This window comes from Anomaloglossus baeobatrachus, unplaced genomic scaffold, assembly GCF_048569485.1.
Source record: "Anomaloglossus baeobatrachus isolate aAnoBae1 unplaced genomic scaffold, aAnoBae1.hap1 Scaffold_213, whole genome shotgun sequence".
NCBI lineage: Eukaryota > Metazoa > Chordata > Amphibia > Anura > Aromobatidae > Anomaloglossus > Anomaloglossus baeobatrachus.
This window is the reverse complement of record NW_027441983.1, coordinates 215,328-236,289: the sequence shown is the minus strand read 5'-3', so window position 1 is coordinate 236,289 and position 20,962 is coordinate 215,328. Positions and strand designations below refer to the sequence as shown.

General features: G+C 47.0%; 15 non-coding genes and 1 pseudogene across 15 annotated transcripts; all 16 read right to left on the bottom strand.

Annotated features, from left to right (window-relative positions):
- Positions 1-981: 981 nt before the first annotated feature.
- LOC142261136 (U2 spliceosomal RNA) lies at positions 982-1,172 on the bottom strand. The gene has a single exon (XR_012728889.1). It is a non-coding gene; the product is annotated as a U2 spliceosomal RNA (small nuclear RNA).
- A 1,117-nt stretch (positions 1,173-2,289) lies between these two features.
- On the bottom strand, positions 2,290-2,480 carry LOC142261135 (U2 spliceosomal RNA). The gene has a single exon (XR_012728888.1). It is a non-coding gene; the product is annotated as a U2 spliceosomal RNA (small nuclear RNA).
- Positions 2,481-3,597: 1,117 nt separating this feature from the next.
- LOC142261334 (U2 spliceosomal RNA) lies at positions 3,598-3,793 on the bottom strand. The gene has a single exon (XR_012729065.1). It is a non-coding gene; the product is annotated as a U2 spliceosomal RNA (small nuclear RNA).
- Positions 3,794-4,474: 681 nt separating this feature from the next.
- Positions 4,475-4,641, bottom strand: LOC142261355 (U2 spliceosomal RNA; annotated as a pseudogene).
- Positions 4,642-5,758: 1,117 nt separating this feature from the next.
- Positions 5,759-5,949, bottom strand: LOC142261134 (U2 spliceosomal RNA). Its single transcript, XR_012728887.1, has one exon. It is a non-coding gene; the product is annotated as a U2 spliceosomal RNA (small nuclear RNA).
- A 1,117-nt stretch (positions 5,950-7,066) lies between these two features.
- On the bottom strand, positions 7,067-7,257 carry LOC142261131 (U2 spliceosomal RNA). The gene has a single exon (XR_012728885.1). It is a non-coding gene; the product is annotated as a U2 spliceosomal RNA (small nuclear RNA).
- Positions 7,258-8,374: 1,117 nt separating this feature from the next.
- On the bottom strand, positions 8,375-8,565 carry LOC142261130 (U2 spliceosomal RNA). Its single transcript, XR_012728884.1, has one exon. It is a non-coding gene; the product is annotated as a U2 spliceosomal RNA (small nuclear RNA).
- Positions 8,566-9,682: 1,117 nt separating this feature from the next.
- On the bottom strand, positions 9,683-9,882 carry LOC142261351 (U2 spliceosomal RNA). Its single transcript, XR_012729081.1, has one exon. It is a non-coding gene; the product is annotated as a U2 spliceosomal RNA (small nuclear RNA).
- Positions 9,883-11,175: 1,293 nt separating this feature from the next.
- On the bottom strand, positions 11,176-11,366 carry LOC142261129 (U2 spliceosomal RNA). The gene has a single exon (XR_012728883.1). It is a non-coding gene; the product is annotated as a U2 spliceosomal RNA (small nuclear RNA).
- A 1,117-nt stretch (positions 11,367-12,483) lies between these two features.
- LOC142261128 (U2 spliceosomal RNA) lies at positions 12,484-12,674 on the bottom strand. Its single transcript, XR_012728882.1, has one exon. It is a non-coding gene; the product is annotated as a U2 spliceosomal RNA (small nuclear RNA).
- Positions 12,675-13,791: 1,117 nt separating this feature from the next.
- On the bottom strand, positions 13,792-13,982 carry LOC142261127 (U2 spliceosomal RNA). Its single transcript, XR_012728881.1, has one exon. It is a non-coding gene; the product is annotated as a U2 spliceosomal RNA (small nuclear RNA).
- Positions 13,983-15,099: 1,117 nt separating this feature from the next.
- On the bottom strand, positions 15,100-15,290 carry LOC142261126 (U2 spliceosomal RNA). The gene has a single exon (XR_012728880.1). It is a non-coding gene; the product is annotated as a U2 spliceosomal RNA (small nuclear RNA).
- Positions 15,291-16,407: 1,117 nt separating this feature from the next.
- On the bottom strand, positions 16,408-16,598 carry LOC142261125 (U2 spliceosomal RNA). Its single transcript, XR_012728879.1, has one exon. It is a non-coding gene; the product is annotated as a U2 spliceosomal RNA (small nuclear RNA).
- A 1,117-nt stretch (positions 16,599-17,715) lies between these two features.
- On the bottom strand, positions 17,716-17,906 carry LOC142261124 (U2 spliceosomal RNA). The gene has a single exon (XR_012728878.1). It is a non-coding gene; the product is annotated as a U2 spliceosomal RNA (small nuclear RNA).
- Positions 17,907-19,023: 1,117 nt separating this feature from the next.
- On the bottom strand, positions 19,024-19,214 carry LOC142261123 (U2 spliceosomal RNA). Its single transcript, XR_012728877.1, has one exon. It is a non-coding gene; the product is annotated as a U2 spliceosomal RNA (small nuclear RNA).
- Positions 19,215-20,331: 1,117 nt separating this feature from the next.
- On the bottom strand, positions 20,332-20,522 carry LOC142261122 (U2 spliceosomal RNA). Its single transcript, XR_012728876.1, has one exon. It is a non-coding gene; the product is annotated as a U2 spliceosomal RNA (small nuclear RNA).
- Positions 20,523-20,962: the final 440 nt, after the last annotated feature.

Genomic DNA, 20,962 nt, shown 5'->3' with positions numbered 1-20,962 from the left:
TTGCAGAGCAAAAACAAGAAGAATGGTGCGTTTTGCAGCCGCCGCCCACTGCAATGAATCTGAATAACTCCTCCTTTAGGGCGCAAGCAACTCCCCTCCCCCTTGCAGTCTTTCCAATTCACGATACAAAAAGACGGACAGGACAGGTTGCCTGACTTTCCGTCACTGCCACCCTTTGCCATCCTTACCCGTAGAAAGCCCTTTCATCATCCCCAAACCCTAATCTTTTCCCTTTCCTTCCCAGCCCCCAAACCCTGCCCTCTGTACCTTTCTCACCACCCGCTTCCCTTCTCCTGTCATCCCCCTACCACCCGGGAAAAAAAGAGATTGCCCCCTCCTTCCACTAGCCCACCCTCCCACCCAAAGAACAACTTCTTCTGCGCAGCTTGTTTTCTAGGCAGCAGCGCTATTGTGATGTCATCGGGGGGCATTGTGACAAGCCGCCAGTGTTCCGTCTCTTCATGTTGTGCACTGTTCAAACCGAAAATACATCAACAGGCAGGCTACAGAAAAGCTTACTAACAAAGGTTAGAGAGGGGCTTTCTCAGAGGGCTTTTTACAGTTTGTCTATTCCCAATTAGCCGGTTTAGTATACTTAATGAAAGTACTAATTCTTTCATAGGCCGCCCATTCTTAGTATTTGACGTTCAGGTAACAACAGGTAACTTTATTTGGAGTGGAAGCAGAGAGATAACACCAGATGCCAATTGTAGATCCTCTCACACCTGTGGTCACTGCAGCATCTGACTCCACTTTGTCCAAAAGGGATCTATTCCATTCAATTACACATGATCTAGATTAGACTGACAACAAGATACTGCACGGGACATAGCAGAGTTGGTGAAGTTGAGTGGTGATGAGTTTGCTATTTGGATGAATAAAGCAAGTAAAAAGTGTGTTAGATAAAAATTCATTTCAATTCGCTAATCGGGCTAATATGAATCAGGTGAATCGAGTTCTGCTTTTGGAAACTGGGTTAAGAAGGGGTGCACCGTTCCTGGAGGTACTGCAATACCAGGTCAATGCGTGGAGTGGACAGAGCAAGCTCTTTTTCCATCTCCCTGTTCTAAAAATCCATTTAATATATGGTCCCCAGATAGGGGACGTATCAGATATTAAACTGATAAGAACAGATACTACACTTGATCTTAGCCAAAAGGCCGAGAAGCGATAACCAGAATTGGTTTGGGCCTCGAGTGGCACCCTGGCCTATGCCGGACACATCTTAGGGAGAGAGAGCGAGAGGGAGACAAACCCACGCCTACACAAGACATTTTGTCACCCAAGCCAACCCTTGAAAAGGCTGCTTTGCAGAGCAAAAACAAGAAGAATGGTGCGTTTTGCAGCCGCCGCCCACTGCAATGAATCTGAATAACTCCTCCTTTAGGGCGCAAGCAACTCCCCTCCCCCTTGCAGTCTTTCCAATTCACGATACAAAAAGACGGACAGGACAGGTTGCCTGACTTTCCGTCACTGCCACCCTTTGCCATCCTTACCCGTAGAAAGCCCTTTCATCATCCCCAAACCCTAATCTTTTCCCTTTCCTTCCCAGCCCCCAAACCCTGCCCTCTGTACCTTTCTCACCACCCGCTTCCCTTCTCCTGTCATCCCCCTACCACCCGGGAAAAAAAGAGATTGCCCCCTCCTTCCACTAGCCCACCCTCCCACCCAAAGAACAACTTCTTCTGCGCAGCTTGTTTTCTAGGCAGCAGCGCTATTGTGATGTCATCGGGGGGCATTGTGACAAGCCGCCAGTGTTCCGTCTCTTCATGTTGTGCACTGTTCAAACCGAAAATACATCAACAGGCAGGCTACAGAAAAGCTTACTAACAAAGGTTAGAGAGGGGCTTTCTCAGAGGGCTTTTTACAGTTTGTCTATTCCCAATTAGCCGGTTTAGTATACTTAATGAAAGTACTAATTCTTTCATAGGCCGCCCATTCTTAGTATTTGACGTTCAGGTAACAACAGGTACCTTTATTTGGAGTGGAAGCAGAGAGATAACACCAGATGCCAATTGTAGATCCTCTCACACCTGTGGTCACTGCAGCATCTGACTCCACTTTGTCCAAAAGGGATCTATTCCATTCAATTACACATGATCTAGATTAGACTGACAACAAGATACTGCACGGGACATAGCAGAGTTGGTGAAGTTGAGTGGTGATGAGTTTGCTATTTGGATGAATAAAGCAAGTAAAAAGTGTGTTAGATAAAAATTCATTTCAATTCGCTAATCGGGCTAATATGAATCAGGTGAATCGAGTTCTGCTTTTGGAAACTGGGTTAAGAAGGGGTGCACCGTTCCTGGAGGTACTGCAATACCAGGTCAATGCGTGGAGTGGACAGAGCAAGCTCTTTTTCCATCTCCCTGTTCTAAAAATCCATTTAATATATGGTCCCCAGATAGGGGACGTATCAGATATTAAACTGATAAGAACAGATACTACACTTGATCTTAGCCAAAAGGCCGAGAAGCGATAACCAGAATTGGTTTGGGCCTCGAGTGGCACCCTGGCCTATGCCGGACACATCTTAGGGAGAGAGAGCGAGAGGGAGACAAACCCACGCCTACACAAGACATTTTGTCACCCAAGCCAACCCTTGAAAAGGCTGCTTTGCAGAGCAAAAACAAGAAGAATGGTGCGTTTTGCAGCCGCCGCCCACTGCAATGAATCTGAATAACTCCTCCTTTAGGGCGCAAGCAACTCCCCTCCCCCTTGCAGTCTTTCCAATTCACGATACAAAAAGACGGACAGGACAGGTTGCCTGACTTTCCGTCACTGCCACCCTTTGCCATCCTTACCCGTAGAAAGCCCTTTCATCATCCCCAAACCCTAATCTTTTCCCTTTCCTTCCCAGCCCCCAAACCCTGCCCTCTGTACCTTTCTCACCACCCGCTTCCCTTCTCCTGTCATCCCCCTACCACCCGGGAAAAAAAGAGATTGCCCCCTCCTTCCACTAGCCCACCCTCCCACCCAAAGAACAACTTCTTCTGCGCAGCTTGTTTTCTAGGCAGCAGCGCTATTGTGATGTCATCGGGGGGCATTGTGACAAGCCGCCAGTGTTCCGTCTCTTCATGTTGTGCACTGTTCAAACCGAAAATACATCAACAGGCAGGCTACAGAAAAGCTTACTAACAAAGGTTAGAGAGGGGCTTTCTCAGAGGGCTTTTTACAGTTTGTCTATTCCCAATTAGCCGGTTTAGTATACTTAATGAAAGTACTAATTCTTTCATAGGCCGCCCATTCTTAGTATTTGACGTTCAGGTAACAACAGGTAACTTTATTTGGAGTGGAAGCAGAGAGATAACACCAGATGCCAATTGTAGATCCTCTCACACCTGTGGTCACTGCAGCATCTGACTCCACTTTGTCCAAAAGGGATCTATTCCATTCAATTACACATGATCTAGATTAGACTGACAACAAGATACTGCACGGGACATAGCAGAGTTGGTGAAGTTGAGTGGTGATGAGTTTGCTATTTGGATGAATAAAGCAAGTAAAAAGTGTGTTAGATAAAAATTCATTTCAATTCGCTAATCGGGCTAATATGAATCAGGTGAATCGAGTTCTGCTTTTGGAAACTGGGTTAAGAAGGGGTGCACCGTTCCTGGAGGTACTGCAATACCAGGTCAATGCGTGGAGTGGACAGAGCAAGCTCTTTTTCCATCTCCCTGTTCTAAAAATCCATTTAATATATGGTCCCCAGATAGGGGACGTATCAGATATTAAACTGATAAGAACAGATTTTGATTTAATGAAGCTTTCCAAAGCACCACAAAAAATGCATGACCGAAGTCACACCAAAAACAGTGCAAAGGCTAGGATTCGTGTGGACCCCACCGTGAGGAGAGGGTCCCCAAAAATCAACCCCGTCCCTCCGAGCCAGAAGGCCACAGCAAGGGTCAGGGATCTTCGGTGCTCCCCCAAGCCGAAGCCTGGTTGAGCCTTGTCGTTGCTCCCAGCGTCCACCGAGGCATCTTACCCAAGTGGAGTAGAGAGCTACTAGTTGTTGGTTTCGCAGCCGAAACTGCCCGGACCGTCAACCGGTGTTGGTTTCTCAGCCCAAGGCTAACCGGACCTCCAACCGGGTGTTGGTTTCTCAGCCGAAGCTGACCCAGACCTCCAACCGGGTGTTGGTTTCTCAGCCGAAGCTGACCCAGACCTCCAACCGGGTGTTAGTTTCTCAGCCCAAAGCTGACCAGACCTCCGACCGGGATTATAAAAATTTCCCTTCCTAGCCAGAAGGCCGGGATAGGGTAATATGCTCAAAAAGTATGAAAAGGCAAGGTACGGTGTGCTACAGAGCCCAAGGCTTGCCGGGGTCCCAAGCCAGCAAGCTCAGACTCACTCCAGGGTCGTCAGTCCTGGGGCACGTTGTACCATAGCCCCCCACCCTTACTCAGTCTAATAGCCTCGATCCTGGTAGGGCCATGTTTTCCTCTAGATGAATATACTATCCACCCAGAGTACTAGCAAGCGCAACCTTCCAGTGTGCATTGTATCATTGTACTAAGGTGGCCTGGAGCTTAAACCACCTCTTCGAACAACACTACACTTGATCTTAGCCAAAAGGCCGAGAAGCGATGATAAGAACAGATACTACACTTGATCTTAGCCAAAAGGCCGAGAAGCGATAACCAGAATTGGTTTGGGCCTCGAGTGGCACCCTGGCCTATGCCGGACACATCTTAGGGAGAGAGAGCGAGAGGGAGACAAACCCACGCCTACACAAGACATTTTGTCACCCAAGCCAACCCTTGAAAAGGCTGCTTTGCAGAGCAAAAACAAGAAGAATGGTGCGTTTTGCAGCCGCCGCCCACTGCAATGAATCTGAATAACTCCTCCTTTAGGGCGCAAGCAACTCCCCTCCCCCTTGCAGTCTTTCCAATTCACGATACAAAAAGACGGACAGGACAGGTTGCCTGACTTTCCGTCACTGCCACCCTTTGCCATCCTTACCCGTAGAAAGCCCTTTCATCATCCCCAAACCCTAATCTTTTCCCTTTCCTTCCCAGCCCCCAAACCCTGCCCTCTGTACCTTTCTCACCACCCGCTTCCCTTCTCCTGTCATCCCCCTACCACCCGGGAAAAAAAGAGATTGCCCCCTCCTTCCACTAGCCCACCCTCCCACCCAAAGAACAACTTCTTCTGCGCAGCTTGTTTTCTAGGCAGCAGCGCTATTGTGATGTCATCGGGGGGCATTGTGACAAGCCGCCAGTGTTCCGTCTCTTCATGTTGTGCACTGTTCAAACCGAAAATACATCAACAGGCAGGCTACAGAAAAGCTTACTAACAAAGGTTAGAGAGGGGCTTTCTCAGAGGGCTTTTTACAGTTTGTCTATTCCCAATTAGCCGGTTTAGTATACTTAATGAAAGTACTAATTCTTTCATAGGCCGCCCATTCTTAGTATTTGACGTTCAGGTAACAACAGGTAACTTTATTTGGAGTGGAAGCAGAGAGATAACACCAGATGCCAATTGTAGATCCTCTCACACCTGTGGTCACTGCAGCATCTGACTCCACTTTGTCCAAAAGGGATCTATTCCATTCAATTACACATGATCTAGATTAGACTGACAACAAGATACTGCACGGGACATAGCAGAGTTGGTGAAGTTGAGTGGTGATGAGTTTGCTATTTGGATGAATAAAGCAAGTAAAAAGTGTGTTAGATAAAAATTCATTTCAATTCGCTAATCGGGCTAATATGAATCAGGTGAATCGAGTTCTGCTTTTGGAAACTGGGTTAAGAAGGGGTGCACCGTTCCTGGAGGTACTGCAATACCAGGTCAATGCGTGGAGTGGACAGAGCAAGCTCTTTTTCCATCTCCCTGTTCTAAAAATCCATTTAATATATGGTCCCCAGATAGGGGACGTATCAGATATTAAACTGATAAGAACAGATACTACACTTGATCTTAGCCAAAAGGCCGAGAAGCGATAACCAGAATTGGTTTGGGCCTCGAGTGGCACCCTGGCCTATGCCGGACACATCTTAGGGAGAGAGAGCGAGAGGGAGACAAACCCACGCCTACACAAGACATTTTGTCACCCAAGCCAACCCTTGAAAAGGCTGCTTTGCAGAGCAAAAACAAGAAGAATGGTGCGTTTTGCAGCCGCCGCCCACTGCAATGAATCTGAATAACTCCTCCTTTAGGGCGCAAGCAACTCCCCTCCCCCTTGCAGTCTTTCCAATTCACGATACAAAAAGACGGACAGGACAGGTTGCCTGACTTTCCGTCACTGCCACCCTTTGCCATCCTTACCCGTAGAAAGCCCTTTCATCATCCCCAAACCCTAATCTTTTCCCTTTCCTTCCCAGCCCCCAAACCCTGCCCTCTGTACCTTTCTCACCACCCGCTTCCCTTCTCCTGTCATCCCCCTACCACCCGGGAAAAAAAGAGATTGCCCCCTCCTTCCACTAGCCCACCCTCCCACCCAAAGAACAACTTCTTCTGCGCAGCTTGTTTTCTAGGCAGCAGCGCTATTGTGATGTCATCGGGGGGCATTGTGACAAGCCGCCAGTGTTCCGTCTCTTCATGTTGTGCACTGTTCAAACCGAAAATACATCAACAGGCAGGCTACAGAAAAGCTTACTAACAAAGGTTAGAGAGGGGCTTTCTCAGAGGGCTTTTTACAGTTTGTCTATTCCCAATTAGCCGGTTTAGTATACTTAATGAAAGTACTAATTCTTTCATAGGCCGCCCATTCTTAGTATTTGACGTTCAGGTAACAACAGGTAACTTTATTTGGAGTGGAAGCAGAGAGATAACACCAGATGCCAATTGTAGATCCTCTCACACCTGTGGTCACTGCAGCATCTGACTCCACTTTGTCCAAAAGGGATCTATTCCATTCAATTACACATGATCTAGATTAGACTGACAACAAGATACTGCACGGGACATAGCAGAGTTGGTGAAGTTGAGTGGTGATGAGTTTGCTATTTGGATGAATAAAGCAAGTAAAAAGTGTGTTAGATAAAAATTCATTTCAATTCGCTAATCGGGCTAATATGAATCAGGTGAATCGAGTTCTGCTTTTGGAAACTGGGTTAAGAAGGGGTGCACCGTTCCTGGAGGTACTGCAATACCAGGTCAATGCGTGGAGTGGACAGAGCAAGCTCTTTTTCCATCTCCCTGTTCTAAAAATCCATTTAATATATGGTCCCCAGATAGGGGACGTATCAGATATTAAACTGATAAGAACAGATACTACACTTGATCTTAGCCAAAAGGCCGAGAAGCGATAACCAGAATTGGTTTGGGCCTCGAGTGGCACCCTGGCCTATGCCGGACACATCTTAGGGAGAGAGAGCGAGAGGGAGACAAACCCACGCCTACACAAGACATTTTGTCACCCAAGCCAACCCTTGAAAAGGCTGCTTTGCAGAGCAAAAACAAGAAGAATGGTGCGTTTTGCAGCCGCCGCCCACTGCAATGAATCTGAATAACTCCTCCTTTAGGGCGCAAGCAACTCCCCTCCCCCTTGCAGTCTTTCCAATTCACGATACAAAAAGACGGACAGGACAGGTTGCCTGACTTTCCGTCACTGCCACCCTTTGCCATCCTTACCCGTAGAAAGCCCTTTCATCATCCCCAAACCCTAATCTTTTCCCTTTCCTTCCCAGCCCCCAAACCCTGCCCTCTGTACCTTTCTCACCACCCGCTTCCCTTCTCCTGTCATCCCCCTACCACCCGGGAAAAAAAGAGATTGCCCCCTCCTTCCACTAGCCCACCCTCCCACCCAAAGAACAACTTCTTCTGCGCAGCTTGTTTTCTAGGCAGCAGCGCTATTGTGATGTCATCGGGGGGCATTGTGACAAGCCGCCAGTGTTCCGTCTCTTCATGTTGTGCACTGTTCAAACCGAAAATACATCAACAGGCAGGCTACAGAAAAGCTTACTAACAAAGGTTAGAGAGGGGCTTTCTCAGAGGGCTTTTTACAGTTTGTCTATTCCCAATTAGCCGGTTTAGTATACTTAATGAAAGTACTAATTCTTTCATAGGCCGCCCATTCTTAGTATTTGACGTTCAGGTAACAACAGGTAACTTTATTTGGAGTGGAAGCAGAGAGATAACACCAGATGCCAATTGTAGATCCTCTCACACCTGTGGTCACTGCAGCATCTGACTCCACTTTGTCCAAAAGGGATCTATTCCATTCAATTACACATGATCTAGATTAGACTGACAACAAGATACTGCACGGGACATAGCAGAGTTGGTGAAGTTGAGTGGTGATGAGTTTGCTATTTGGATGAATAAAGCAAGTAAAAAGTGTGTTAGATAAAAATTCATTTCAATTCGCTAATCGGGCTAATATGAATCAGGTGAATCGAGTTCTGCTTTTGGAAACTGGGTTAAGAAGGGGTGCACCGTTCCTGGAGGTACTGCAATACCAGGTCAATGCGTGGAGTGGACAGAGCAAGCTCTTTTTCCATCTCCCTGTTCTAAAAATCCATTTAATATATGGTCCCCAGATAGGGGACGTATCAGATATTAAACTGATAAGAACAGATACTACACTTGATCTTAGCCAAAAGGCCGAGAAGCGATAACCAGAATTGGTTTGGGCCTCGAGTGGCACCCTGGCCTATGCCGGACACATCTTAGGGAGAGAGAGCGAGAGGGAGACAAACCCACGCCTACACAAGACATTTTGTCACCCAAGCCAACCCTTGAAAAGGCTGCTTTGCAGAGCAAAAACAAGAAGAATGGTGCGTTTTGCAGCCGCCGCCCACTGCAATGAATCTGAATAACTCCTCCTTTAGGGCGCAAGCAACTCCCCTCCCCCTTGCAGTCTTTCCAATTCACGATACAAAAAGACGGACAGGACAGGTTGCCTGACTTTCCGTCACTGCCACCCTTTGCCATCCTTACCCGTAGAAAGCCCTTTCATCATCCCCAAACCCTAATCTTTTCCCTTTCCTTCCCAGCCCCCAAACCCTGCCCTCTGTACCTTTCTCACCACCCGCTTCCCTTCTCCTGTCATCCCCCTACCACCCGGGAAAAAAAGAGATTGCCCCCTCCTTCCACTAGCCCACCCTCCCACCCAAAGAACAACTTCTTCTGCGCAGCTTGTTTTCTAGGCAGCAGCGCTATTGTGATGTCATCGGGGGGCATTGTGACAAGCCGCCAGTGTTCCGTCTCTTCATGTTGTGCACTGTTCAAACCGAAAATACATCAACAGGCAGGCTACAGAAAAGCTTACTAACAAAGGTTAGAGAGGGGCTTTCTCAGAGGGCTTTTTACAGTTTGTCTATTCCCAATTAGCCGGTTTAGTATACTTAATGAAAGTACTAATTCTTTCATAGGCCGCCCATTCTTAGTATTTGACGTTCAGGTAACAACAGGTAACTTTATTTGGAGTGGAAGCAGAGAGATAACACCAGATGCCAATTGTAGATCCTCTCACACCTGTGGTCACTGCAGCATCTGACTCCACTTTGTCCAAAAGGGATCTATTCCATTCAATTACACATGATCTAGATTAGACTGACAACAAGATACTGCACGGGACATAGCAGAGTTGGTGAAGTTGAGTGGTGATGAGTTTGCTATTTGGATGAATAAAGCAAGTAAAAAGTGTGTTAGATAAAAATTCATTTCAATTCGCTAATCGGGCTAATATGAATCAGGTGAATCGAGTTCTGCTTTTGGAAACTGGGTTAAGAAGGGGTGCACCGTTCCTGGAGGTACTGCAATACCAGGTCAATGCGTGGAGTGGACAGAGCAAGCTCTTTTTCCATCTCCCTGTTCTAAAAATCCATTTAATATATGGTCCCCAGATAGGGGACGTATCAGATATTAAACTGATAAGAACAGATTTTTTTTTTTTTTTTTTTTTTTTTGAAGGATGAGTTTGAAAATAATAAAGTGACCGCCTCTCGTTGCCCAGGTAACTGTCCGTCACAAGAGGGCTATGACATCCTACGATGCACACTCCCCCAAGGCCAGCAGTTGTGCAATACCCTGGCACCTTTCAGCACCAACCAAGGTAGTACCCTCCCAAACTACACTTGATCTTAGCCAAAAGGCCGAGAAGCGATAACCAGAATTGGTTTGGGCCTCGAGTGGCACCCTGGCCTATGCCGGACACATCTTAGGGAGAGAGAGCGAGAGGGAGACAAACCCACGCCTACACAAGACATTTTGTCACCCAAGCCAACCCTTGAAAAGGCTGCTTTGCAGAGCAAAAACAAGAAGAATGGTGCGTTTTGCAGCCGCCGCCCACTGCAATGAATCTGAATAACTCCTCCTTTAGGGCGCAAGCAACTCCCCTCCCCCTTGCAGTCTTTCCAATTCACGATACAAAAAGACGGACAGGACAGGTTGCCTGACTTTCCGTCACTGCCACCCTTTGCCATCCTTACCCGTAGAAAGCCCTTTCATCATCCCCAAACCCTAATCTTTTCCCTTTCCTTCCCAGCCCCCAAACCCTGCCCTCTGTACCTTTCTCACCACCCGCTTCCCTTCTCCTGTCATCCCCCTACCACCCGGGAAAAAAAGAGATTGCCCCCTCCTTCCACTAGCCCACCCTCCCACCCAAAGAACAACTTCTTCTGCGCAGCTTGTTTTCTAGGCAGCAGCGCTATTGTGATGTCATCGGGGGGCATTGTGACAAGCCGCCAGTGTTCCGTCTCTTCATGTTGTGCACTGTTCAAACCGAAAATACATCAACAGGCAGGCTACAGAAAAGCTTACTAACAAAGGTTAGAGAGGGGCTTTCTCAGAGGGCTTTTTACAGTTTGTCTATTCCCAATTAGCCGGTTTAGTATACTTAATGAAAGTACTAATTCTTTCATAGGCCGCCCATTCTTAGTATTTGACGTTCAGGTAACAACAGGTAACTTTATTTGGAGTGGAAGCAGAGAGATAACACCAGATGCCAATTGTAGATCCTCTCACACCTGTGGTCACTGCAGCATCTGACTCCACTTTGTCCAAAAGGGATCTATTCCATTCAATTACACATGATCTAGATTAGACTGACAACAAGATACTGCACGGGACATAGCAGAGTTGGTGAAGTTGAGTGGTGATGAGTTTGCTATTTGGATGAATAAAGCAAGTAAAAAGTGTGTTAGATAAAAATTCATTTCAATTCGCTAATCGGGCTAATATGAATCAGGTGAATCGAGTTCTGCTTTTGGAAACTGGGTTAAGAAGGGGTGCACCGTTCCTGGAGGTACTGCAATACCAGGTCAATGCGTGGAGTGGACAGAGCAAGCTCTTTTTCCATCTCCCTGTTCTAAAAATCCATTTAATATATGGTCCCCAGATAGGGGACGTATCAGATATTAAACTGATAAGAACAGATACTACACTTGATCTTAGCCAAAAGGCCGAGAAGCGATAACCAGAATTGGTTTGGGCCTCGAGTGGCACCCTGGCCTATGCCGGACACATCTTAGGGAGAGAGAGCGAGAGGGAGACAAACCCACGCCTACACAAGACATTTTGTCACCCAAGCCAACCCTTGAAAAGGCTGCTTTGCAGAGCAAAAACAAGAAGAATGGTGCGTTTTGCAGCCGCCGCCCACTGCAATGAATCTGAATAACTCCTCCTTTAGGGCGCAAGCAACTCCCCTCCCCCTTGCAGTCTTTCCAATTCACGATACAAAAAGACGGACAGGACAGGTTGCCTGACTTTCCGTCACTGCCACCCTTTGCCATCCTTACCCGTAGAAAGCCCTTTCATCATCCCCACACCCTAATCTTTTCCCTTTCCTTCCCAGCCCCCAAACCCTGCCCTCTGTACCTTTCTCACCACCCGCTTCCCTTCTCCTGTCATCCCCCTACCACCCGGGAAAAAAAGAGATTGCCCCCTCCTTCCACTAGCCCACCCTCCCACCCAAAGAACAACTTCTTCTGCGCAGCTTGTTTTCTAGGCAGCAGCGCTATTGTGATGTCATCGGGGGGCATTGTGACAAGCCGCCAGTGTTCCGTCTCTTCATGTTGTGCACTGTTCAAACCGAAAATACATCAACAGGCAGGCTACAGAAAAGCTTACTAACAAAGGTTAGAGAGGGGCTTTCTCAGAGGGCTTTTTACAGTTTGTCTATTCCCAATTAGCCGGTTTAGTATACTTAATGAAAGTACTAATTCTTTCATAGGCCGCCCATTCTTAGTATTTGACGTTCAGGTAACAACAGGTAACTTTATTTGGAGTAGAAGCAGAGAGATAACACCAGATGCCAATTGTAGATCCTCTCACACCTGTGGTCACTGCAGCATCTGACTCCACTTTGTCCAAAAGGGATCTATTCCATTCAATTACACATGATCTAGATTAGACTGACAACAAGATACTGCACGGGACATAGCAGAGTTGGTGAAGTTGAGTGGTGATGAGTTTGCTATTTGGATGAATAAAGCAAGTAAAAAGTGTGTTAGATAAAAATTCATTTCAATTCGCTAATCGGGCTAATATGAATCAGGTGAATCGAGTTCTGCTTTTGGAAACTGGGTTAAGAAGGGGTGCACCGTTCCTGGAGGTACTGCAATACCAGGTCAATGCGTGGAGTGGACAGAGCAAGCTCTTTTTCCATCTCCCTGTTCTAAAAATCCATTTAATATATGGTCCCCAGATAGGGGACGTATCAGATATTAAACTGATAAGAACAGATACTACACTTGATCTTAGCCAAAAGGCCGAGAAGCGATAACCAGAATTGGTTTGGGCCTCGAGTGGCACCCTGGCCTATGCCGGACACATCTTAGGGAGAGAGAGCGAGAGGGAGACAAACCCACGCCTACACAAGACATTTTGTCACCCAAGCCAACCCTTGAAAAGGCTGCTTTGCAGAGCAAAAACAAGAAGAATGGTGCGTTTTGCAGCCGCCGCCCACTGCAATGAATCTGAATAACTCCTCCTTTAGGGCGCAAGCAACTCCCCTCCCCCTTGCAGTCTTTCCAATTCACGATACAAAAAGACGGACAGGACAGGTTGCCTGACTTTCCGTCACTGCCACCCTTTGCCATCCTTACCCGTAGAAAGCCCTTTCATCATCCCCAAACCCTAATCTTTTCCCTTTCCTTCCCAGCCCCCAAACCCTGCCCTCTGTACCTTTCTCACCACCCGCTTCCCTTCTCCTGTCATCCCCCTACCACCCGGGAAAAAAAGAGATTGCCCCCTCCTTCCACTAGCCCACCCTCCCACCCAAAGAACAACTTCTTCTGCGCAGCTTGTTTTCTAGGCAGCAGCGCTATTGTGATGTCATCGGGGGGCATTGTGACAAGCCGCCAGTGTTCCGTCTCTTCATGTTGTGCACTGTTCAAACCGAAAATACATCAACAGGCAGGCTACAGAAAAGCTTACTAACAAAGGTTAGAGAGGGGCTTTCTCAGAGGGCTTTTTACAGTTTGTCTATTCCCAATTAGCCGGTTTAGTATACTTAATGAAAGTACTAATTCTTTCATAGGCCGCCCATTCTTAGTATTTGACGTTCAGGTAACAACAGGTAACTTTATTTGGAGTGGAAGCAGAGAGATAACACCAGATGCCAATTGTAGATCCTCTCACACCTGTGGTCACTGCAGCATCTGACTCCACTTTGTCCAAAAGGGATCTATTCCATTCAATTACACATGATCTAGATTAGACTGACAACAAGATACTGCACGGGACATAGCAGAGTTGGTGAAGTTGAGTGGTGATGAGTTTGCTATTTGGATGAATAAAGCAAGTAAAAAGTGTGTTAGATAAAAATTCATTTCAATTCGCTAATCGGGCTAATATGAATCAGGTGAATCGAGTTCTGCTTTTGGAAACTGGGTTAAGAAGGGGTGCACCGTTCCTGGAGGTACTGCAATACCAGGTCAATGCGTGGAGTGGACAGAGCAAGCTCTTTTTCCATCTCCCTGTTCTAAAAATCCATTTAATATATGGTCCCCAGATAGGGGACGTATCAGATATTAAACTGATAAGAACAGATACTACACTTGATCTTAGCCAAAAGGCCGAGAAGCGATAACCAGAATTGGTTTGGGCCTCGAGTGGCACCCTGGCCTATGCCGGACACATCTTAGGGAGAGAGAGCGAGAGGGAGACAAACCCACGCCTACACAAGACATTTTGTCACCCAAGCCAACCCTTGAAAAGGCTGCTTTGCAGAGCAAAAACAAGAAGAATGGTGCGTTTTGCAGCCGCCGCCCACTGCAATGAATCTGAATAACTCCTCCTTTAGGGCGCAAGCAACTCCCCTCCCCCTTGCAGTCTTTCCAATTCACGATACAAAAAGACGGACAGGACAGGTTGCCTGACTTTCCGTCACTGCCACCCTTTGCCATCCTTACCCGTAGAAAGCCCTTTCATCATCCCCAAACCCTAATCTTTTCCCTTTCCTTCCCAGCCCCCAAACCCTGCCCTCTGTACCTTTCTCACCACCCGCTTCCCTTCTCCTGTCATCCCCCTACCACCCGGGAAAAAAAGAGATTGCCCCCTCCTTCCACTAGCCCACCCTCCCACCCAAAGAACAACTTCTTCTGCGCAGCTTGTTTTCTAGGCAGCAGCGCTATTGTGATGTCATCGGGGGGCATTGTGACAAGCCGCCAGTGTTCCGTCTCTTCATGTTGTGCACTGTTCAAACCGAAAATACATCAACAGGCAGGCTACAGAAAAGCTTACTAACAAAGGTTAGAGAGGGGCTTTCTCAGAGGGCTTTTTACAGTTTGTCTATTCCCAATTAGCCGGTTTAGTATACTTAATGAAAGTACTAATTCTTTCATAGGCCGCCCATTCTTAGTATTTGACGTTCAGGTAACAACAGGTAACTTTATTTGGAGTGGAAGCAGAGAGATAACACCAGATGCCAATTGTAGATCCTCTCACACCTGTGGTCACTGCAGCATCTGACTCCACTTTGTCCAAAAGGGATCTATTCCATTCAATTACACATGATCTAGATTAGACTGACAACAAGATACTGCACGGGACATAGCAGAGTTGGTGAAGTTGAGTGGTGATGAGTTTGCTATTTGGATGAATAAAGCAAGTAAAAAGTGTGTTAGATAAAAATTCATTTCAATTCGCTAATCGGGCTAATATGAATCAGGTGAATCGAGTTCTGCTTTTGGAAACTGGGTTAAGAAGGGGTGCACCGTTCCTGGAGGTACTGCAATACCAGGTCAATGCGTGGAGTGGACAGAGCAAGCTCTTTTTCCATCTCCCTGTTCTAAAAATCCATTTAATATATGGTCCCCAGATAGGGGACGTATCAGATATTAAACTGATAAGAACAGATACTACACTTGATCTTAGCCAAAAGGCCGAGAAGCGATAACCAGAATTGGTTTGGGCCTCGAGTGGCACCCTGGCCTATGCCGGACACATCTTAGGGAGAGAGAGCGAGAGGGAGACAAACCCACGCCTACACAAGACATTTTGTCACCCAAGCCAACCCTTGAAAAGGCTGCTTTGCAGAGCAAAAACAAGAAGAATGGTGCGTTTTGCAGCCGCCGCCCACTGCAATGAATCTGAATAACTCCTCCTTTAGGGCGCAAGCAACTCCCCTCCCCCTTGCAGTCTTTCCAATTCACGATACAAAAAGACGGACAGGACAGGTTGCCTGACTTTCCGTCACTGCCACCCTTTGCCATCCTTACCCGTAGAAAGCCCTTTCATCATCCCCAAACCCTAATCTTTTCCCTTTCCTTCCCAGCCCCCAAACCCTGCCCTCTGTACCTTTCTCACCACCCGCTTCCCTTCTCCTGTCATCCCCCTACCACCCGGGAAAAAAAGAGATTGCCCCCTCCTTCCACTAGCCCACCCTCCCACCCAAAGAACAACTTCTTCTGCGCAGCTTGTTTTCTAGGCAGCAGCGCTATTGTGATGTCATCGGGGGGCATTGTGACAAGCCGCCAGTGTTCCGTCTCTTCATGTTGTGCACTGTTCAAACCGAAAATACATCAACAGGCAGGCTACAGAAAAGCTTACTAACAAAGGTTAGAGAGGGGCTTTCTCAGAGGGCTTTTTACAGTTTGTCTATTCCCAATTAGCCGGTTTAGTATACTTAATGAAAGTACTAATTCTTTCATAGGCCGCCCATTCTTAGTATTTGACGTTCAGGTAACAACAGGTAACTTTATTTGGAGTGGAAGCAGAGAGATAACACCAGATGCCAATTGTAGATCCTCTCACACCTGTGGTCACTGCAGCATCTGACTCCACTTTGTCCAAAAGGGATCTATTCCATTCAATTACACATGATCTAGATTAGACTGACAACAAGATACTGCACGGGACATAGCAGAGTTGGTGAAGTTGAGTGGTGATGAGTTTGCTATTTGGATGAATAAAGCAAGTAAAAAGTGTGTTAGATAAAAATTCATTTCAATTCGCTAATCGGGCTAATATGAATCAGGTGAATCGAGTTCTGCTTTTGGAAACTGGGTTAAGAAGGGGTGCACCGTTCCTGGAGGTACTGCAATACCAGGTCAATGCGTGGAGTGGACAGAGCAAGCTCTTTTTCCATCTCCCTGTTCTAAAAATCCATTTAATATATGGTCCCCAGATAGGGGACGTATCAGATATTAAACTGATAAGAACAGATACTACACTTGATCTTAGCCAAAAGGCCGAGAAGCGATAACCAGAATTGGTTTGGGCCTCGAGTGGCACCCTGGCCTATGCCGGACACATCTTAGGGAGAGAGAGCGAGAGGGAGACAAACCCACGCCTACACAAGACATTTTGTCACCCAAGCCAACCCTTGAAAAGGCTGCTTTGCAGAGCAAAAACAAGAAGAATGGTGCGTTTTGCAGCCGCCGCCCACTGCAATGAATCTGAATAACTCCTCCTTTAGGGCGCAAGCAACTCCCCTCCCCCTTGCAGTCTTTCCAATTCACGATACAAAAAGACGGACAGGACAGGTTGCCTGACTTTCCGTCACTGCCACCCTTTGCCATCCTTACCCGTAGAAAGCCCTTTCATCATCCCCAAACCCTAATCTTTTCCCTTTCCTTCCCAGCCCCCAAACCCTGCCCTCTGTACCTTTCTCACCACCCGCTTCCCTTCTCCTGTCATCCCCCTACCACCCGGGAAAAAAAGAGATTGCCCCCTCCTTCCACTAGCCCACCCTCCCACCCAAAGAACAACTTCTTCTGCGCAGCTTGTTTTCTAGGCAGCAGCGCTATTGTGATGTCATCGGGGGGCATTGTGACAAGCCGCCAGTGTTCCGTCTCTTCATGTTGTGCACTGTTCAAACCGAAAATACATCAACAGGCAGGCTACAGAAAAGCTTACTAACAAAGGTTAGAGAGGGGCTTTCTCAGAGGGCTTTTTACAGTTTGTCTATTCCCAATTAGCCGGTTTAGTATACTTAATGAAAGTACTAATTCTTTCATAGGCCGCCCATTCTTAGTATTTGACGTTCAGGTAACAACAGGTAACTTTATTTGGAGTGGAAGCAGAGAGATAACACCAGATGCCAATTGTAGATCCTCTCACACCTGTGGTCACTGCAGCATCTGACTCCACTTTGTCCAAAAGGGATCTATTCCATTCAATTACACATGATCTAGATTAGACTGACAACAAGATACTGCACGGGACATAGCAGAGTTGGTGAAGTTGAGTGGTGATGAGTTTGCTATTTGGATGAATAAAGCAAGTAAAAAGTGTGTTAGATAAAAATTCATTTCAATTCGCTAATCGGGCTAATATGAATCAGGTGAATCGAGTTCTGCTTTTGGAAACTGGGTTAAGAAGGGGTGCACCGTTCCTGGAGGTACTGCAATACCAGGTCAATGCGTGGAGTGGACAGAGCAAGCTCTTTTTCCATCTCCCTGTTCTAAAAATCCATTTAATATATGGTCCCCAGATAGGGGACGTATCAGATATTAAACTGATAAGAACAGATACTACACTTGATCTTAGCCAAAAGGCCGAGAAGCGATAACCAGAATTGGTTTGGGCCTCGAGTGGCACCCTGGCCTATGCCGGACACATCTTAGGGAGAGAGAGCGAGAGGGAGACAAACCCACGCCTACACAAGACATTTTGTCACCCAAGCCAACCCTTGAAAAGGCTGCTTTGCAGAGCAAAAACAAGAAGAATGGTGCGTTTTGCAGCCGCCGCCCACTGCAATGAATCTGAATAACCCCTCCTTTAGGGCGCAAGCAACTCCCCTCCCCCTTGCAGTCTTTCCAATTCACGATACAAAAAGACGGACAGGACAGGTTGCCTGACTTTCCGTCACTGCCACCCTTTGCCATCCTTACCCGTAGAAAGCCCTTTCATCATCCCCAAACCCTAATCTTTTCCCTTTCCTTCCCAGCCCCCAAACCCTGCCCTCTGTACCTTTCTCACCACCCGCTTCCCTTCTCCTGTCATCCCCCTACCACCCGGGAAAAAAAGAGATTGCCCCCTCCTTCCACTAGCCCACCCTCCCACCCAAAGAACAACTTCTTCTGCGCAGCTTGTTTTCTAGGCAGCAGCGCTATTGTGATGTCATCGGGGGGCATTGTGACAAGCCGCCAGTGTTCCGTCTCTTCATGTTGTGCACTGTTCAAACCGAAAATACATCAACAGGCAGGCTACAGAAAAGCTTACTAACAAAGGTTAGAGAGGGGCTTTCTCAGAGGGCTTTTTACAGTTTGTCTATTCCCAATTAGCCGGTTTAGTATACTTAATGAAAGTACTAATTCTTTCATAGGCCGCCCATTCTTAGTATTTGACGTTCAGGTAACAACAGGTAACTTTATTTGGAGTGGAAGCAGAGAGATAACACCAGATGCCAATTGTAGATCCTCTCACACCTGTGGTCACTGCAGCATCTGACTCCACTTTGTCCAAAAGGGATCTATTCCATTCAATTACACATGATCTAGATTAGACTGACAACAAGATACTGCACTGGACATAGCAGAGTTGGTGAAGTTGAGTGGTGATGAGTTTGCTATTTGGATGAATAAAGCAAGTAAAAAGTGTGTTAGATAAAAATTCATTTCAATTCGCTAATCGGGCTAATATGAATCAGGTGAATCGAGTTCTGCTTTTGGAAACTGGGTTAAGAAGGGGTGCACCGTTCCTGGAGGTACTGCAATACCAGGTCAATGCGTGGAGTGGACAGAGCAAGCTCTTTTTCCATCTCCCTGTTCTAAAAATCCATTTAATATATGGTCCCCAGATAGGGGACGTATCAGATATTAAACTGATAAGAACAGATACTACACTTGATCTTAGCCAAAAGGCCGAGAAGCGATAACCAGAATTGGTTTGGGCCTCGAGTGGCACCCTGGCCTATGCCGGACACATCTTAGGGAGAGAGAGCGAGAGGGAGACAAACCCACGCCTACACAAGACATTTTGTCACCCAAGCCAACCCTTGAAAAGGCTGCTTTGCAGAGCAAAAACAAGAAGAATGGTGCATTTTGCAGCCGCCGCCCACTGCAATGAATCTGAATAACTCCTCCTTTAGGGCGCAAGCAACTCCCCTCCCCCTTGCAGTCTTTCCAATTCACGATACAAAAAGACGGACAGGACAGGTTGCCTGACTTTCCGTCACTGCCACCCTTTGCCATCCTTACCCGTAGAAAGCCCTTTCATCATCCCCAAACCCTAATCTTTTCCCTTTCCTTCCCAGCCCCCAAACCCTGCCCTCTGTACCTTTCTCACCACCCGCTTCCCTTCTCCTGTCATCCCCCTACCACCCGGGAAAAAAAGAGATTGCCCCCTCCTTCCACTAGCCCACCCTCCCACCCAAAGAACAACTTCTTCTGCGCAGCTTGTTTTCTAGGCAGCAGCGCTATTGTGATGTCATCGGGGGGCATTGTGACAAGCCGCCAGTGTTCCGTCTCTTCATGTTGTGCACTGTTCAAACCGAAAATACATCAACAGGCAGGCTACAGAAAAGCTTACTAACAAAGGTTAGAGAGGGGCTTTCTCAGAGGGCTTTTTACAGTTTGTCTATTCCCAATTAGCCGGTTTAGTATACTTAATGAAAGTACTAATTCTTTCATAGGCCGCCCATTCTTAGTATTTGACGTTCAGGTAACAACAGGTAACTTTATTTGGAGTGGAAGCAGAGAGATAACACCAGATGCCAATTGTAGATCCTCTCACACCTGTGGTCACTGCAGCATCTGACTCCACTTTGTCCAAAAGGGATCTATTCCATTCAATTACACATGATCTAGATTAGACTGACAACAAGATACTGCACGGGACATAGCAGAGTTGGTGAAGTTGAGTGGTGATGAGTTTGCTATTTGGATGAATAAAGCAAGTAAAAAGTGTGTTAGATAAAAATTCATTTCAATTCGCTAATCGGGCTAATATGAATCAGGTGAATCGAGTTCTGCTTTTGGAAACTGGGTTAAGAAGGGGTGCACCGTTCCTGGAGGTACTGCAATACCAGGTCAATGCGTGGAGTGGACAGAGCAAGCTCTTTTTCCATCTCCCTGTTCTAAAAATCCATTTAATATATGGTCCCCAGATAGGGGACGTATCAGATATTAAACTGATAAGAACAGATACTACACTTGATCTTAGCCAAAAGGCCGAGAAGCGATAACCAGAATTGGTTTGGGCCTCGAGTGGCACCCTGGCCTATGCCGGACACATCTTAGGGAGAGAGAGCGAGAGGGAGACAAACCCACGCCTACACAAGACATTTTGTCACCCAAGCCAACCCTTGAAAAGGCTGCTTTGCAGAGCAAAAACAAGAAGAATGGTGCGTTTTGCAGCCGCCGCCCACTGCAATGAATCTGAATAACTCCTCCTTTAGGGCGCAAGCAACTCCCCTCCCCCTTGCAGTCTTTCCAATTCACGATACAAAAAGACGGACAGGACAGGTTGCCTGACTTTCCGTCACTGCCACCCTTTGCCATCCTTACCCGTAGAAAGCCCTTTCATCATCCCCAAACCCTAATCTTTTCCCTTTCCTTCCCAGCCCCCAAACCCTGCCCTCTGTACCTTTCTCACCACCCGCTTCCCTTCTCCTGTCATCCCC